Source organism: Bison bison, unplaced genomic scaffold (genome assembly GCF_000754665.1).
Source record: "Bison bison bison isolate TAMUID 2011002044 unplaced genomic scaffold, Bison_UMD1.0 scf7180017864181, whole genome shotgun sequence".
Taxonomy (NCBI): domain Eukaryota; kingdom Metazoa; phylum Chordata; class Mammalia; order Artiodactyla; family Bovidae; genus Bison; species Bison bison.
Window position 1 is genome coordinate 9,884,730 of NW_011494753.1, and position 12,060 is coordinate 9,896,789.

Sequence of the window (12,060 nt, forward strand, 5' to 3'; positions counted from 1 at the left end):
CATGTCCATTGAGTCGGTGATGCCATCCAACCATCTCATCCTCTGTTGCCCCCTTCTCCTCCCACCTTCAATCTTTCTCAGCATCAGGGTCTTTTCCAATGAGTCAGTTCTTTGCATCAGGTGGCCAAAGTATTGGAGTTTCAGCTTCAACATCAGTCCTTCCAATGAATATTCAGGACTGATTTCCTATAGGATGGACTGGTTGAATCTCCTTGCTGTCCAAGGGACTCTCAAGACTCCTCTCCAACACCACAATTCAAAAGTATCAATTCTTTCCTGCTCAGCTTTCTTTATAGTCCAACTCTCACATCCATACATGACTACTGGAAAAACTATAACTTTGACTAGACGGACCTTTGTTGGCAAAGTGACGTCTGTGCTTTTTAATATGCTGTCTAGGTTGGTCATAACTTTTCTTCTAAGGAGCAAGCATCTTTTAATTTCATGGCTACAGTCACCATCTACAGTGATTTTGGAGCCCCCCAAAATAAAGTCTGTCACTGTTTCCATTGTTTCCTCATCGTATGGTGACACATGGTTATTAGACTTATCATGGTGATCAATTTGTAGTGTATATAAGTCTTGAATTATTATATTGCACGTCAACTATACCTCAATGAAATAAAAATTTGATGGCATCCCAAGGCATTTAGAATAAAACCCAAATCCCTTACCATGACCTGCAAAGTCCTGGATGATCTGGCCCTTAAGTACCTGTTCATTCTCATCTCATTCCATTCTCCCTTTTGTCCCCCAGGCTCCAGTCATCTTTTCCTCCTGGGAAACAGCAACCACTGTATACCCTTTGCAAATGCTATTCCCTTTATAGAAACTCCCTTTTCCTATGTGTGTGTTTGAGAGTATGTTTCATTGTTGTCTCTTGCTCACTGTTCTGATTTCAGCTTATATGTCATCTCCATTGAAAAAACTTCTGTGATTATCATATCCAAGCAGGTTCCCCATCATGTTATTTTTTTCACTGACCTCTGTTTATTTCACAACAGGTTTATTTCAAGCCTGGGTAAAATATTCAATGTTTACTTCTCTGACATATTTGTGAAGAATTAAAATTAGATTGTTATCAGGTCCATCTAGTTCTAAAACACAGAAGATATGGATAAATCCCCACAAAGATAGGAAGTAGTGATGTAGGATCCTATAGACTGACATAAGCACTTTAAATTTTTTGAAGCTTTTTAAACATAGCTTCTGTTTTTTTTCTCTTGAACTTGACAATATCTCTGTGACAGAGGCAGGGTTATTGCTATAATCATGTATTATATTTATGGACAATGAAACTGGGGCACAGAAAGAGTTGACTTTCCCAAGCAATGTTGGTAATTAAAAACAAAACAAAACAAAACAAAACAAACCTGTGACCTAAACAATGAACTAAGAGTCTATATCTGTTGCTCTTTCCACTACAGCTTTTTGCTATAATGTCAAATGTCACATTTCATTGGGTGTTAAAGACTATCACAACAGAGAAGCCATTTCCAGAATATCTATAAGACCACTGAGTCATCTGCATTGGGACTCACTCAATAAGTCAAGTTTTGGGGTTATCCAAGCCTAATGCTTCTTTTCACTCATTCCTGGACATCGTTGCTTTCGGTGGTGGTATCAGAGGAAGACAGAAGCATAGGGCAAACCAAGTGCATGTCTTTCTACTACCAGTTCTGACAAAAAGAATTTGGTTTTCATTGCCTCCATGCCTCCTCTTTAGCCTTTCTGGAAACTTGATCTACTTCTCAGCTGTAGTTAAGAAGCAGTGTTAGAAACTCTTAGGTCTAGAATATCATTACCGTCATTACTCAAGTGGTGTAACAATCTCTTTCTCATGAACTAAAGGCCTAAAGAGTTAAACGGTCCAGTCATGACACATCATTCAGAAATAAGACACTTAGTTATAGTCAGAGTGGAGACCACCAGCTTTGCTTTTGCCCAATCAGAAAATTCTATGTAATCAAAACCAGATAAGCCAGCCAATAGTAAAGCACCATCTAGTCTGATCAGAACCAGTCTTACATTAAGTCAGGAATTGGTGGAAGAGGGGGACAAAGGCTGTCATCAGAAATGAAAACCAGAAACACAAGTTACTTGCGTGTGGTGCAAACCGGCAGAAGAACACGTACTCTGCCAGGGATTAAGAAGCTGATTCTCCATTTCAAGGTCCAGTGGTTTTGTAACTGCCCTTTTTTTTTTTTTTTCAGTCACTCTTTCCCCTATAATCTCATTCATAGTATCACTTCTCAATTGCCCCAAACAGGAAAATCAATGTTGCCCAAATACAAAAGATCTAGTCTCAATCCTATTATTTTAAAGAAAACAAATAATCAGCATTTAAATAAAATAATGACTCACCACCTCTATATCCTCTACCTGAACATTTCTTTTTAACATTAAACTCAAATTGAATCTTATTATAACTTTATGTAGTCATTTCTAAAAAAAAAAAAGAAAGATGCTCAAGAACAAACTGCATTGATATCCTCAATACAGTCTGATGTTGAGGCTAAGGCAGCTAAAACGCAGAATTTACCATTCGTATGTACCTAAAATACTTAAAAATGTCATCATGCTTAGCCCTCTCTGTCTCGTAGTTGAGGGAAGGTCAGCATTTTGTGGTGTGCCTTAGCCCTCTGCTCTGCTGGAGTCTAATGGTCAGACGTTTTGAATTCAATAAGAGTGCTGATGTGAAATAAACAATTTGGAACAAAGAAAAAAAGTGATGTCTACACAGAATCTCACCAGGGCTGCTCTCTGTGTCAGAGGTGATAGACATAAAGGAACAAAAAGAAAAAGAAACTCTCTGAGATGTGATTCAGGAAGTAAAAGCAAGATTGAGCATGCCTTCTGGGTGCAGATGTGGTGAAGAGATGGGCTAAGAGGACATAATGAGAAATGATTACTTGGAACTGTTTTTCTTAATGCTTTTCCCAAACCCTAATGTATGATAATTCCAGGTGAATTTCACAGTTGTTCAGTCACTCAGTCAGTCATATCTGAGTCTTTGCGATCTCATGAACAGCAGCATGCCAGGCTTCCCTGTCCTTCACTATCTCCCAGAATTTGCTCAAATTTATGTCCATTGAGTCATGATGCCGTCTAACCATCTCATCCTCTGTCACCGCCTTCTCCTCCTGCCCTCAATCTTTCCCAGCATCAGGGTCTTTTCCAATGAGTCGGCTCTTCCCATCAGGTGGCCAAAGTATTGGAGTTTCAGCTTCAGTCCTTCAAATGAATATTCAGGGTTGGCTTGCTTTAGGATTGACTGGTTTGATCTCCGTGCAGTCCAAGGGACTCTTAAGAGTCTTCTCCAACACCACAGTTCAAAAGCATCAATTCTTTGGCACTCAACCTTCTTTATGGTCCAACTCTCACATCCATACATGACTACTGGAAAAACCACAGCTTTGACTACATGGACCTTTCTTGGCAAAGTGATATCTCTGCTTTTGAATATGCTGTCTAGGTTGCTCATAACTTTTCTTTCAAGGAGCAAGCATCTTTTAATTTTATGGCTGCAGTCACCATCTACAGTGATTCTGGAGCCCAAGAAAATAGTCTGTGACTGTTTCCACCATTTCCCCATATATTTGCCATGAAGCGATGGGACCAGATGCCATGATCTTAGTTTTTTGAATGTTGAGTTTTAAGCCAGCCTTTTCACTCTCCTCTTTCACTTTCATCAAGAAGCTCTTTAGTTCATTTTTGCTTTCTGCCTAATGGTATCATCTGCATATTTGAGGTTGTTGATATTTCTCCTGGCAATCTTGATTCCAGGTTGTGCTTCATCCAGTCTGGCATGATGTACTCTGCACATAAGTTAAATAAGCAGGGCGATAATATACGGCCACAGTTATCTATGGAGAAATAAATTTCTCCATAATTTATTTATTTAGGATGGCAGCTGCAACAGTAATTTTATCCAGTGAGATGGCTGAATATTTACAAAACTTAGAAGCAAAAATATCCAGATTGTTATTCCACATACTTTCAGATCAGGAACCCATCATCACTGCTACAGTTAATGGGGAACGAAGCCCGGTGCTCTCCACACAGGGTTGATTATTTGCTTCTCAACTACTTCTCAAAGTGTGTCATGATTTAGGGACACAGTCGTTTAGCCTCCACAGGCTCCCAAATGGCACCAATTCATGAAATGGCCAAGTGTGTTTTTGAGGCCCTATTCTTCTCCTTCCATCTTAGGTCCTGGGAGCTCACTGGCCAGATTCTTGAAAGGACCCAAATGGGCCTGAAGGGGTAGTCTTAAATCTGATTGTTTTTAGGAAGAAACTTTTAATTGAAGTAAACAACATCTACAATAACAAAAATGGTGGCATTTCAGCCATAACCATCAAGCCAGTAAGGACAATACAGGATGCCCTATTAGAGTTCCTACTCCACTAACCCTGAAGGGGAGGGAAGGGAAGAGACAATGAACAGGGCTTTGAGGCTTGATTATTAAAGGCAAACTACTACGGTCTACAGGAGGGATAATCACCAAGAAAGGAGCTTTCCACGCAAATGTTTCCTTATTTGGTATCACTAGTTCTTAGGGCTGTACCTACATCATGTTCTGATCTCCAGATTGGAGGAGGAGGAGCAGACTCAAAGTCTAGGAAATTTTTCCAAAGGGATACCAAAAGTAACTGTATGGGAAACTTCTTTTTTGTAAATAAGTTTGGATGAGTCCTTCATCAGAAAGAGAAGAATAAGAGCATCTTTCATCATGCATTCTTCAGGAAGGATGGTTTTAAAATGAAAGTACAGTATCAAACCAAAGTAACTGACAACTACACATCTGCAGAGCAAGCAAACCCCTAACCTAACCCAGCAGGAAGTACCAGCTATACTAGCTAGTTTTAATATTTGCAAATTACCCACAAGGAGACAGAATTACTTTTGCAATGTACAACGTCAATGTCTCATGTCAACATGAGCTTCATTTTAAAAAATCTTCCTGGAAATTCCCTGGCAGTCCAGTGGTTAGGACCTGATGCCTTTATTCCAGGGTCCTGGGTTCAATCCTTGGTGGAGGAACTAAGATTCTGTGAGCCTTGTGGCACAGCCAAAAAAGCAGCAAACAAACCAAACAACTTTGTGATCAAGATTTAAAAACAAACAAAATCTAGTCCCTCCCAATTATAACCTTCTTACCCTGTTGACAATGTTACTTTAACTATAGAAATATGTAGATTTTTATTGTGAAAGGGTATACATCTCAGGTCAATGACAGGCTCAGGCACACCATAGGTAGTCTTGGGGAGTTAAATCTTTATCTTGAAATCAGGAAGCATAATCCCCAGAAAGTGTGAGTTCCTGTCTCAAGATGGGTGCTGCCCTCTCCAGACAAGCAGTAACAATGCCCATTCTATTATAAACCGATACCAGTGCCAGTCCATATAACATGCATAAATGAACAAGCAAATCAACAAAGGGCTCTCCTGATCAAAGGAAGCAGAGGAAGAACGTCAGAAACCATGAAGAAGCCAACAACTTACATCAGGCTCAACTGTTCTGTTTCAAGATCAAGCCATGGTTGTAAGGAATGTGAACTGCTTTTTTACTAGAAAAGAGGGGCATCCTGGGAACTAAGGAGAGCAGAGAAAATGGTAATAACCAAGAACTTACAGAAATACTAGGGAACTAGAAGGAAAAAAGTTGTGGGTTCAGGCCTTTGAAAACAATCTTTTTTTCCCTGCATCCTTATTCTAGCAGCATCTCTCTTGCAATTCTGTTTGTCTCAGCCTTGTTGAAAACACAACTTCAGGCCTGAGATTCAGCAACCCAAGATTTCCAATGTGCTTGAATTTTTTAGGTTCCTCAGACTTTCCCCCATATACCTGTGGGGAAAAAATCAACTTGCATGCATTTTGGGTAAAAGGTAAACATACAATGAATTATAAAACTTGGTTAATGCTATTACTGCAAGTTTGTATTTTATATGGAAAGGGTATAACATGTCTGATTTATACAGTGTAACCTTGAAACAAACACACGCACCCCAGCCAGGGAAATAAATGCCTTGACCTGTGAGAACGCTGATGGCTTTCTGAAAGAGATTAACTCCAAATACGAAATACTGTGGTATCCAATGAAGAAAATAGAAAGGGTTAACTGCAGCCATAAAGCCTCATTCTGTTCTTACTTCCTAAATTCTGGAAACAGATACAAACATCATTTTTGATCTATTCTTAGGAGATTTACAAACAGAGGATCTAAAGACAAAGGCATCAAAGCAGGGGCTACCTGACTCAAGAATGAATTAAATTACTCTATAAGCACCTCAAAGACTGGGAATGAAACTCAAAAAAGAGATGCTTTTAACATGACACTTCCCTTTCACATTATCTGTCATATACGGAAAAGGTACTGGCCAAGGGGCAACTCTCTTTAGGGAAAAGTCATATTTGGTAGAAATTTAACACACATTTTACCAGTGAGAGGTGTTAAAAAGCATTCTTAGTTCTCAATGCCCCTTACAGTGAGAAGAGAGAGAATCATTTAGTCTTTCAGCAGCTGTAAAGCAGAAGCCCTTATGTACCACCACCTCACCACAATCGCCCCCTCCCCGCACCCATGTGAGGGGAGGGCCCAGTGCTCTGCTGCCTGACACAACCCCACTGTTGAGCACATTATATTTAATCTAAAGGAACCATGGAAGGATGTTATGTAGATACGGGTCACCTTCTATGTGAGAAGAGTAACAGCCACCCACAAGGAGACTTGAGAGAGAGACAGAGAATGTGCTAATGGGCCAGGAACATATAATAACAACATAGAATATCACCAGGTTTCTGGAGAAATCAGAGCTGCCGTGACTTAGCAAACGTATGTTGTCAAATATAATGACAACTATCAGTCAAGTAACGACAGATTTATCTGCTCTCTCTGCTTTCCACCCTTTTCACTACCACCATTTACTCAATACTTTTAATAGTACATTTGATGTGAAGGCTTATATCACAGAAGTTCTAGAGAAACTTGATGTCACTAAGAACTTGTCACTTTCACTCTTTACTGTGCAGGGAATAAGACCTAGCAACATGCTCTAGGTAAAGTGAAAGTTGCTCAGTTGTGTCCTACTCTTTGCGACCCCATGGACATGGAATACAGTTCATGGATTGCTCCAGGCCAGAATATTGGAGTGGGTAGCCTTTCCCTTCTCCAGGGAATCTTCCTAACCCAGGGATCGGACCGAGGTCTCCCGCACTGCAGGCGGATTCTTCACCAGCTGAGCCACAAGGGAAGCCCAAGAATACTGGAGTGGGTAGCCTATCCCTTCTCCAGCGGATCTTCCTGACCCAGGAATTGAACCGGGGTCTCCTGCCCTGCAGGTGGATTCTTTACCAACTGAGCTAGTTTTAGGTAAAGTGAATGTCAACTACATTAGTGAAAATTATCTGTGATTCAAATTAGCTGATTTTGGTAAACTCTAAGTGACAGCTACTAAAGCTAAACATCCATATACTATAAGACCCCGCAATTCTAACCTCATGTCTACAAAACAGAAATGAAGGCTACATCTACCTTTCTGCCTGAAGCAACCCAAAATGGACAAAGTGAATGAAACAGGGAATGAGAGTGGTTCCTGAGAGACCGGAAATGAATGAGGCCAGCTTCCCTGATGGCTCACATGGTAAAGAATCTGCCTGCAATGTGGGAGACTTGGGTCAATCCCTGGGTTGGGAAGATCCCCTGGAGAAGGGAACAGCTACGCACTCCAGTATTCTGGCCTGGAGAATTCCATGGACAGAGAAGCCTGGCAGGTTACAGTTCATGGGGTCACAAAGAGCCAGACAGGACTGAGCAACTTTCACTTTCAGCCCCATGACTGCCCTTCTTTCCTTGTTTGAGAGTGTTTTCCAGGCTGTAGCGTGAGAAGGAGGAACCCAGGCAGGGACTGCCGGACTCTCTGCACTGAGAAGATAAGAGCTGAGCACCCAGGGAGACCAATGTCCTTAAAATTCTCAGGACAGAGCAATGAAGAGAGAGAACTTCACATACACAGAACTCCAAGACCTACAGAGATTCAGCCTTAAGTATTTAGCTGAGTACTTCTCACCACAGGTGTGTGAGGAAATTACCTGAGGCCAAAGAAAGAACCCGGAGAAGGCAATGGCACCCCACTCCAGTACTCCTGCCTGGAAAATCCCGTGGACGGAGGAGCCTGGTAGGCTATGCAGTCCATGGGGTCGCTAGAGTCGGACACGACTGAGCGACTTCACTTTCATGCGTTGGAGAAGGAAATGGCAACCCACTCCAGTGTCCTTGCCTGGAGAATCCCAGGGACGGGGAAGCCTGGTGGGCTGCCGTCTATGGGGTCACACAGAGTTGGACACGACTGAAGCGACTTAGCAGCAGCAGCAGCAAAGAAAGAACCCCTCAAAATGAATAGAGGGAATGGTAGGGCTGGACACAGTGTCTGTTCCCACCAGTCAGACATGAAAACCTCAAGATTCAGGAGGCCCCGAGAATACACAGAAGGGCCTTGCTCCACGAGTCAGGAATAATTAGCCTTAGGCTGAACAGTGTTCCAGTTTCGCTGACAAATGACAATGGTGCATGAAATTTATAACATGGAAAAGTAAAATGTGTGACAACAGCAGCATAAAAGTCAGAATGGGAGTAAGGGAAGTGAACTATCGGGAGGTTCTTACACATGAATTACTGTATTATCACTTTATGGGGAAGCACGTTAAGTTAAAAGATATATTCCACAAATGCAAAGGCAATCACTAAAATAAATCAGAAAGTCATGGTTATGATGTTAGTTTTATTTGTCAATTTGGCTACTGGATAGGCCATGGCACCCAAGCATTAATATTTGGTCAAACACTCTTTTTGATGTTTCTGGAAGGGTGTCTTTGGATTAATACTTAAATTGGTGGACTCCGATGGCCCTCCATGATGTGGTTAAGGAAAGGAAAGGAAAGGAAAGTGAAGTCGCTCAGTCGTGTCCAACTCTTTGCGACCCCATGGACTGTAGCCTACCAGGCTCCTCTGTCCATGGGATTTTCCAGGCAATAGTACTGGAGTGGATTGCCATCTCCTTCTCCAGCGGATCTTCCCGACCCAGGGATGGAACCCATGTCTCCCACATTGTAGACAGACGCTTTACCGTCTGAGCCACCAGGGCCTCATCCAATTAGCTGAAGGCCAGAATAGAACAGCAGATTGACTTGCCCAGGGCAAGAAGGAATTATGGTTTTCAGAGTTGAACTGCAACATTAGTTCTTTCCTGGGTCTCCAGCCTTCCAGCCCACCCTGCCCATTTTGGACTTGACAGCCTCCATAATTGCATGAGTGAATTCCCTGTATAAATATAAACATATATACTACAAATATTTATATAATATTAATATATACACACGTCCTATCAGTTCTGTGTCTTTGGAGAATCCTCACCAACACAATAGCTAATAAGCCAACAAAGAAAACAGTCTCACTCACAGCAACAGCTGCAAGAATAAAATACTAACATATTTAGCCAAAAGAGTACAAGGCTTGTATAGTCAAAACCACAATATGTTATTGAAGGAAATTAAAGAAGACTTAGATAAAGATTAAAACATCTTGTGCTCAAGGATTAGAAAACTTATTATTGTTAAGTATGGCAATAATCCCCAAATTGATCTACAGATTCAAGTGGACAGACACACTTTCGGTCATGGGTTAAAAGACTCAATATTATTAAGATGTTGAGAGGCAAGAATATACAAGGGAGAAAAGACAGTCTCTTCAGTAAACGGTGCTAGGAAAACTGGACAGTTCCATGCGAAGAATGGGATTAGAACGTTTTCTCATACTACATGCAAAAATAAATTCCAAATGGATTAAAGACCTAAATGTATTAATATATATCTCACCCCTTGCTAAATTACAGCAACCACTTGGCATCACTTTTCCAGTTCTTACTGGACCACCACAATGAGAATTCACCTCACACCTGTCAGAATGGCTATCAGCAAGAAGTCTGCAAATAACAAATTGTTGGGGAGGATGTGGAGAAGAGGGAACTCTTGTACACTGTTGGTGGGAATGTGAGCTGGTATAGCCACTATGGAAAAGAGTATGGAGGTTCCTCAGAAAACTAAAAATAGAGCTACCATATGATCCAGCAACTCAGCTTCTGGGTATATATCTGAAAAAGAAAAAAAGAAAATGCTAATTTGAAAAGATACATGCACCCCACCGCAGTCCTGGGGCTTCCCAGGTGGCGCTAGTGGTAAAGAACCTGCCTGCCAATGCCAATGCAGGAGATGTAAGAGACACAGCTTCAATCCCTGGGTTGGGAAGATCCCCTGGAGAAGGAAATGGGAACCCATTCCAGTATTCTTGCCTGGAAAACCCCATGGACAGAGGAGCCTGGCAGGCTACAGTCCATGGGGTTGCAGGGTCAGACATGACTGAAATGATTCAGCATGCACAGCAGTATTATTTACAATTGCCAAGATATGGAAGCAATTCATATTAGTAGCATATTAGTGACTGCCTACACATATTGGGGGGTTGGTATGGGAATGCCTGGGGCCAAGGAGGGATTACAAAGGGGTACAATGAAACTTTTGGGGGTAATGGATAGGTTCATTACTTTGATTGTGATGATTCTGCATGAAAAAGTTACTAAACTGTACCATTCAGATATGTGAAGTTACTTGCATATCAATTATACCTCAATAAAGCTATACAGTCACAAAACTAATCTATGGCAACTGTGGTCAAAATAGATGGAGGTGATTACCTTTCTGGGATGCTGGAAAGGTTCTATATTTTGATACAGTTGATGCTTACATGGTTTTATATGAAAGTGCTAGTCACTCAGTTGTGTCTGACTCTTTGTGACCCCATGGACTGTAGCCCACCAGGCGCCTCTGTCCATGGATTTTCCAGGCCAGAATACTGGAGTGGGTTGCCATTTCCTTCTCCAGGGGAATCTCCCCAACTCAGGGATTAAATCCATGTCTGTCGTGTCTTCTGCATTGCAGGCAGAGTCTTTACCTGCTAAGCCATCAGGGAAGTGTGGTTTTATACACATGTAAAAAATTCATTGAAATATACACTTAAGATTCATATACCTTACAATATGTAAGTTGTACCTTAAGAAAAAGTACGCCAGGGACTTCCCCGGCAGTCCAGTGGTTAAGACCCTGTGCGTCCAATGCAGGGGGTGCAGGTTTGTACCCTGTAAGGTGTGAATGCAAGACCCCACCTCCTAACACCATCATGTTGGGGGTATTATTTCAACATATGAATTGGTCACTCACTGCAATTCTGATACTTCCTTTTATAAAAATATACTTGCAAAGCTCTCCAAGTGGGCTCATGGTCTCCTCCTCTTCTGCTCATCTCTTTTGGAAACTTTCTCCAATTACCCCTACTTTTAGTTGAAGCTTCCATCACTCCCTCTTTTCAGACTTCTCCTACTCCTGTGAGCATGCTTAAGGTTTTCTTTTCCTATGAGAATCTCCTATTGGTAAGGCCAGTCCTAAAGCTCCATCCATTTTTTTAAGAAATGTGGTAGTGAGAGAAAAGAGTTACGTGTGCTGAGTCCTCTACTGCGTCCTAGGCATTCACTGCTCAGACCATCGCTTCCCTACCTGCTCATCACTCTCCAAAATTTGTCCCTGGAAAATTAAAAAAGTCTCCAAACAATGTTATCCAATGGCTCTTCTTCTGTCATCATCTTCCTTGTTTCACTGCAGCACTCTCTATAATCTAGACACACCCAAAACAATCCTTCTGGCCTTCTTTGGTCAAAATAAGCCTTTTGGGTATAAAAACTAATGACAAAGCTCAAAGATACTCAAGCACTGGACATGTTCAAGGATAAGAAAGACTGCAAAATACTAAGAGGAGGAAAGAATGAGTGAAGTCACAGACACAAGGAAGTGCCAGATCATGAAGGCCTTGGTGGACAAGGCTTTGTAAGCATGAAGCAGGAATGTAATCTGATTCACATTTTAAAAAATGCTGGCTAGCTGTTGCAGGTCCTGGTCATGGTAGGAGGGTGCATGGAAGCAGGAAAATCACTTAGGAGCGTCCAGTGCAGTA

General features: G+C 41.6%; 1 protein-coding gene across 2 annotated transcripts in view; it reads right to left on the reverse strand.

Moving 5' to 3' along the window:
- The window catches only part of STXBP6 (syntaxin binding protein 6 (amisyn)), a 238,469-nt gene that overhangs the window by 65,350 nt on the left and 161,059 nt on the right, over positions 1-12,060 (reverse strand). The window lies entirely within an intron of this gene.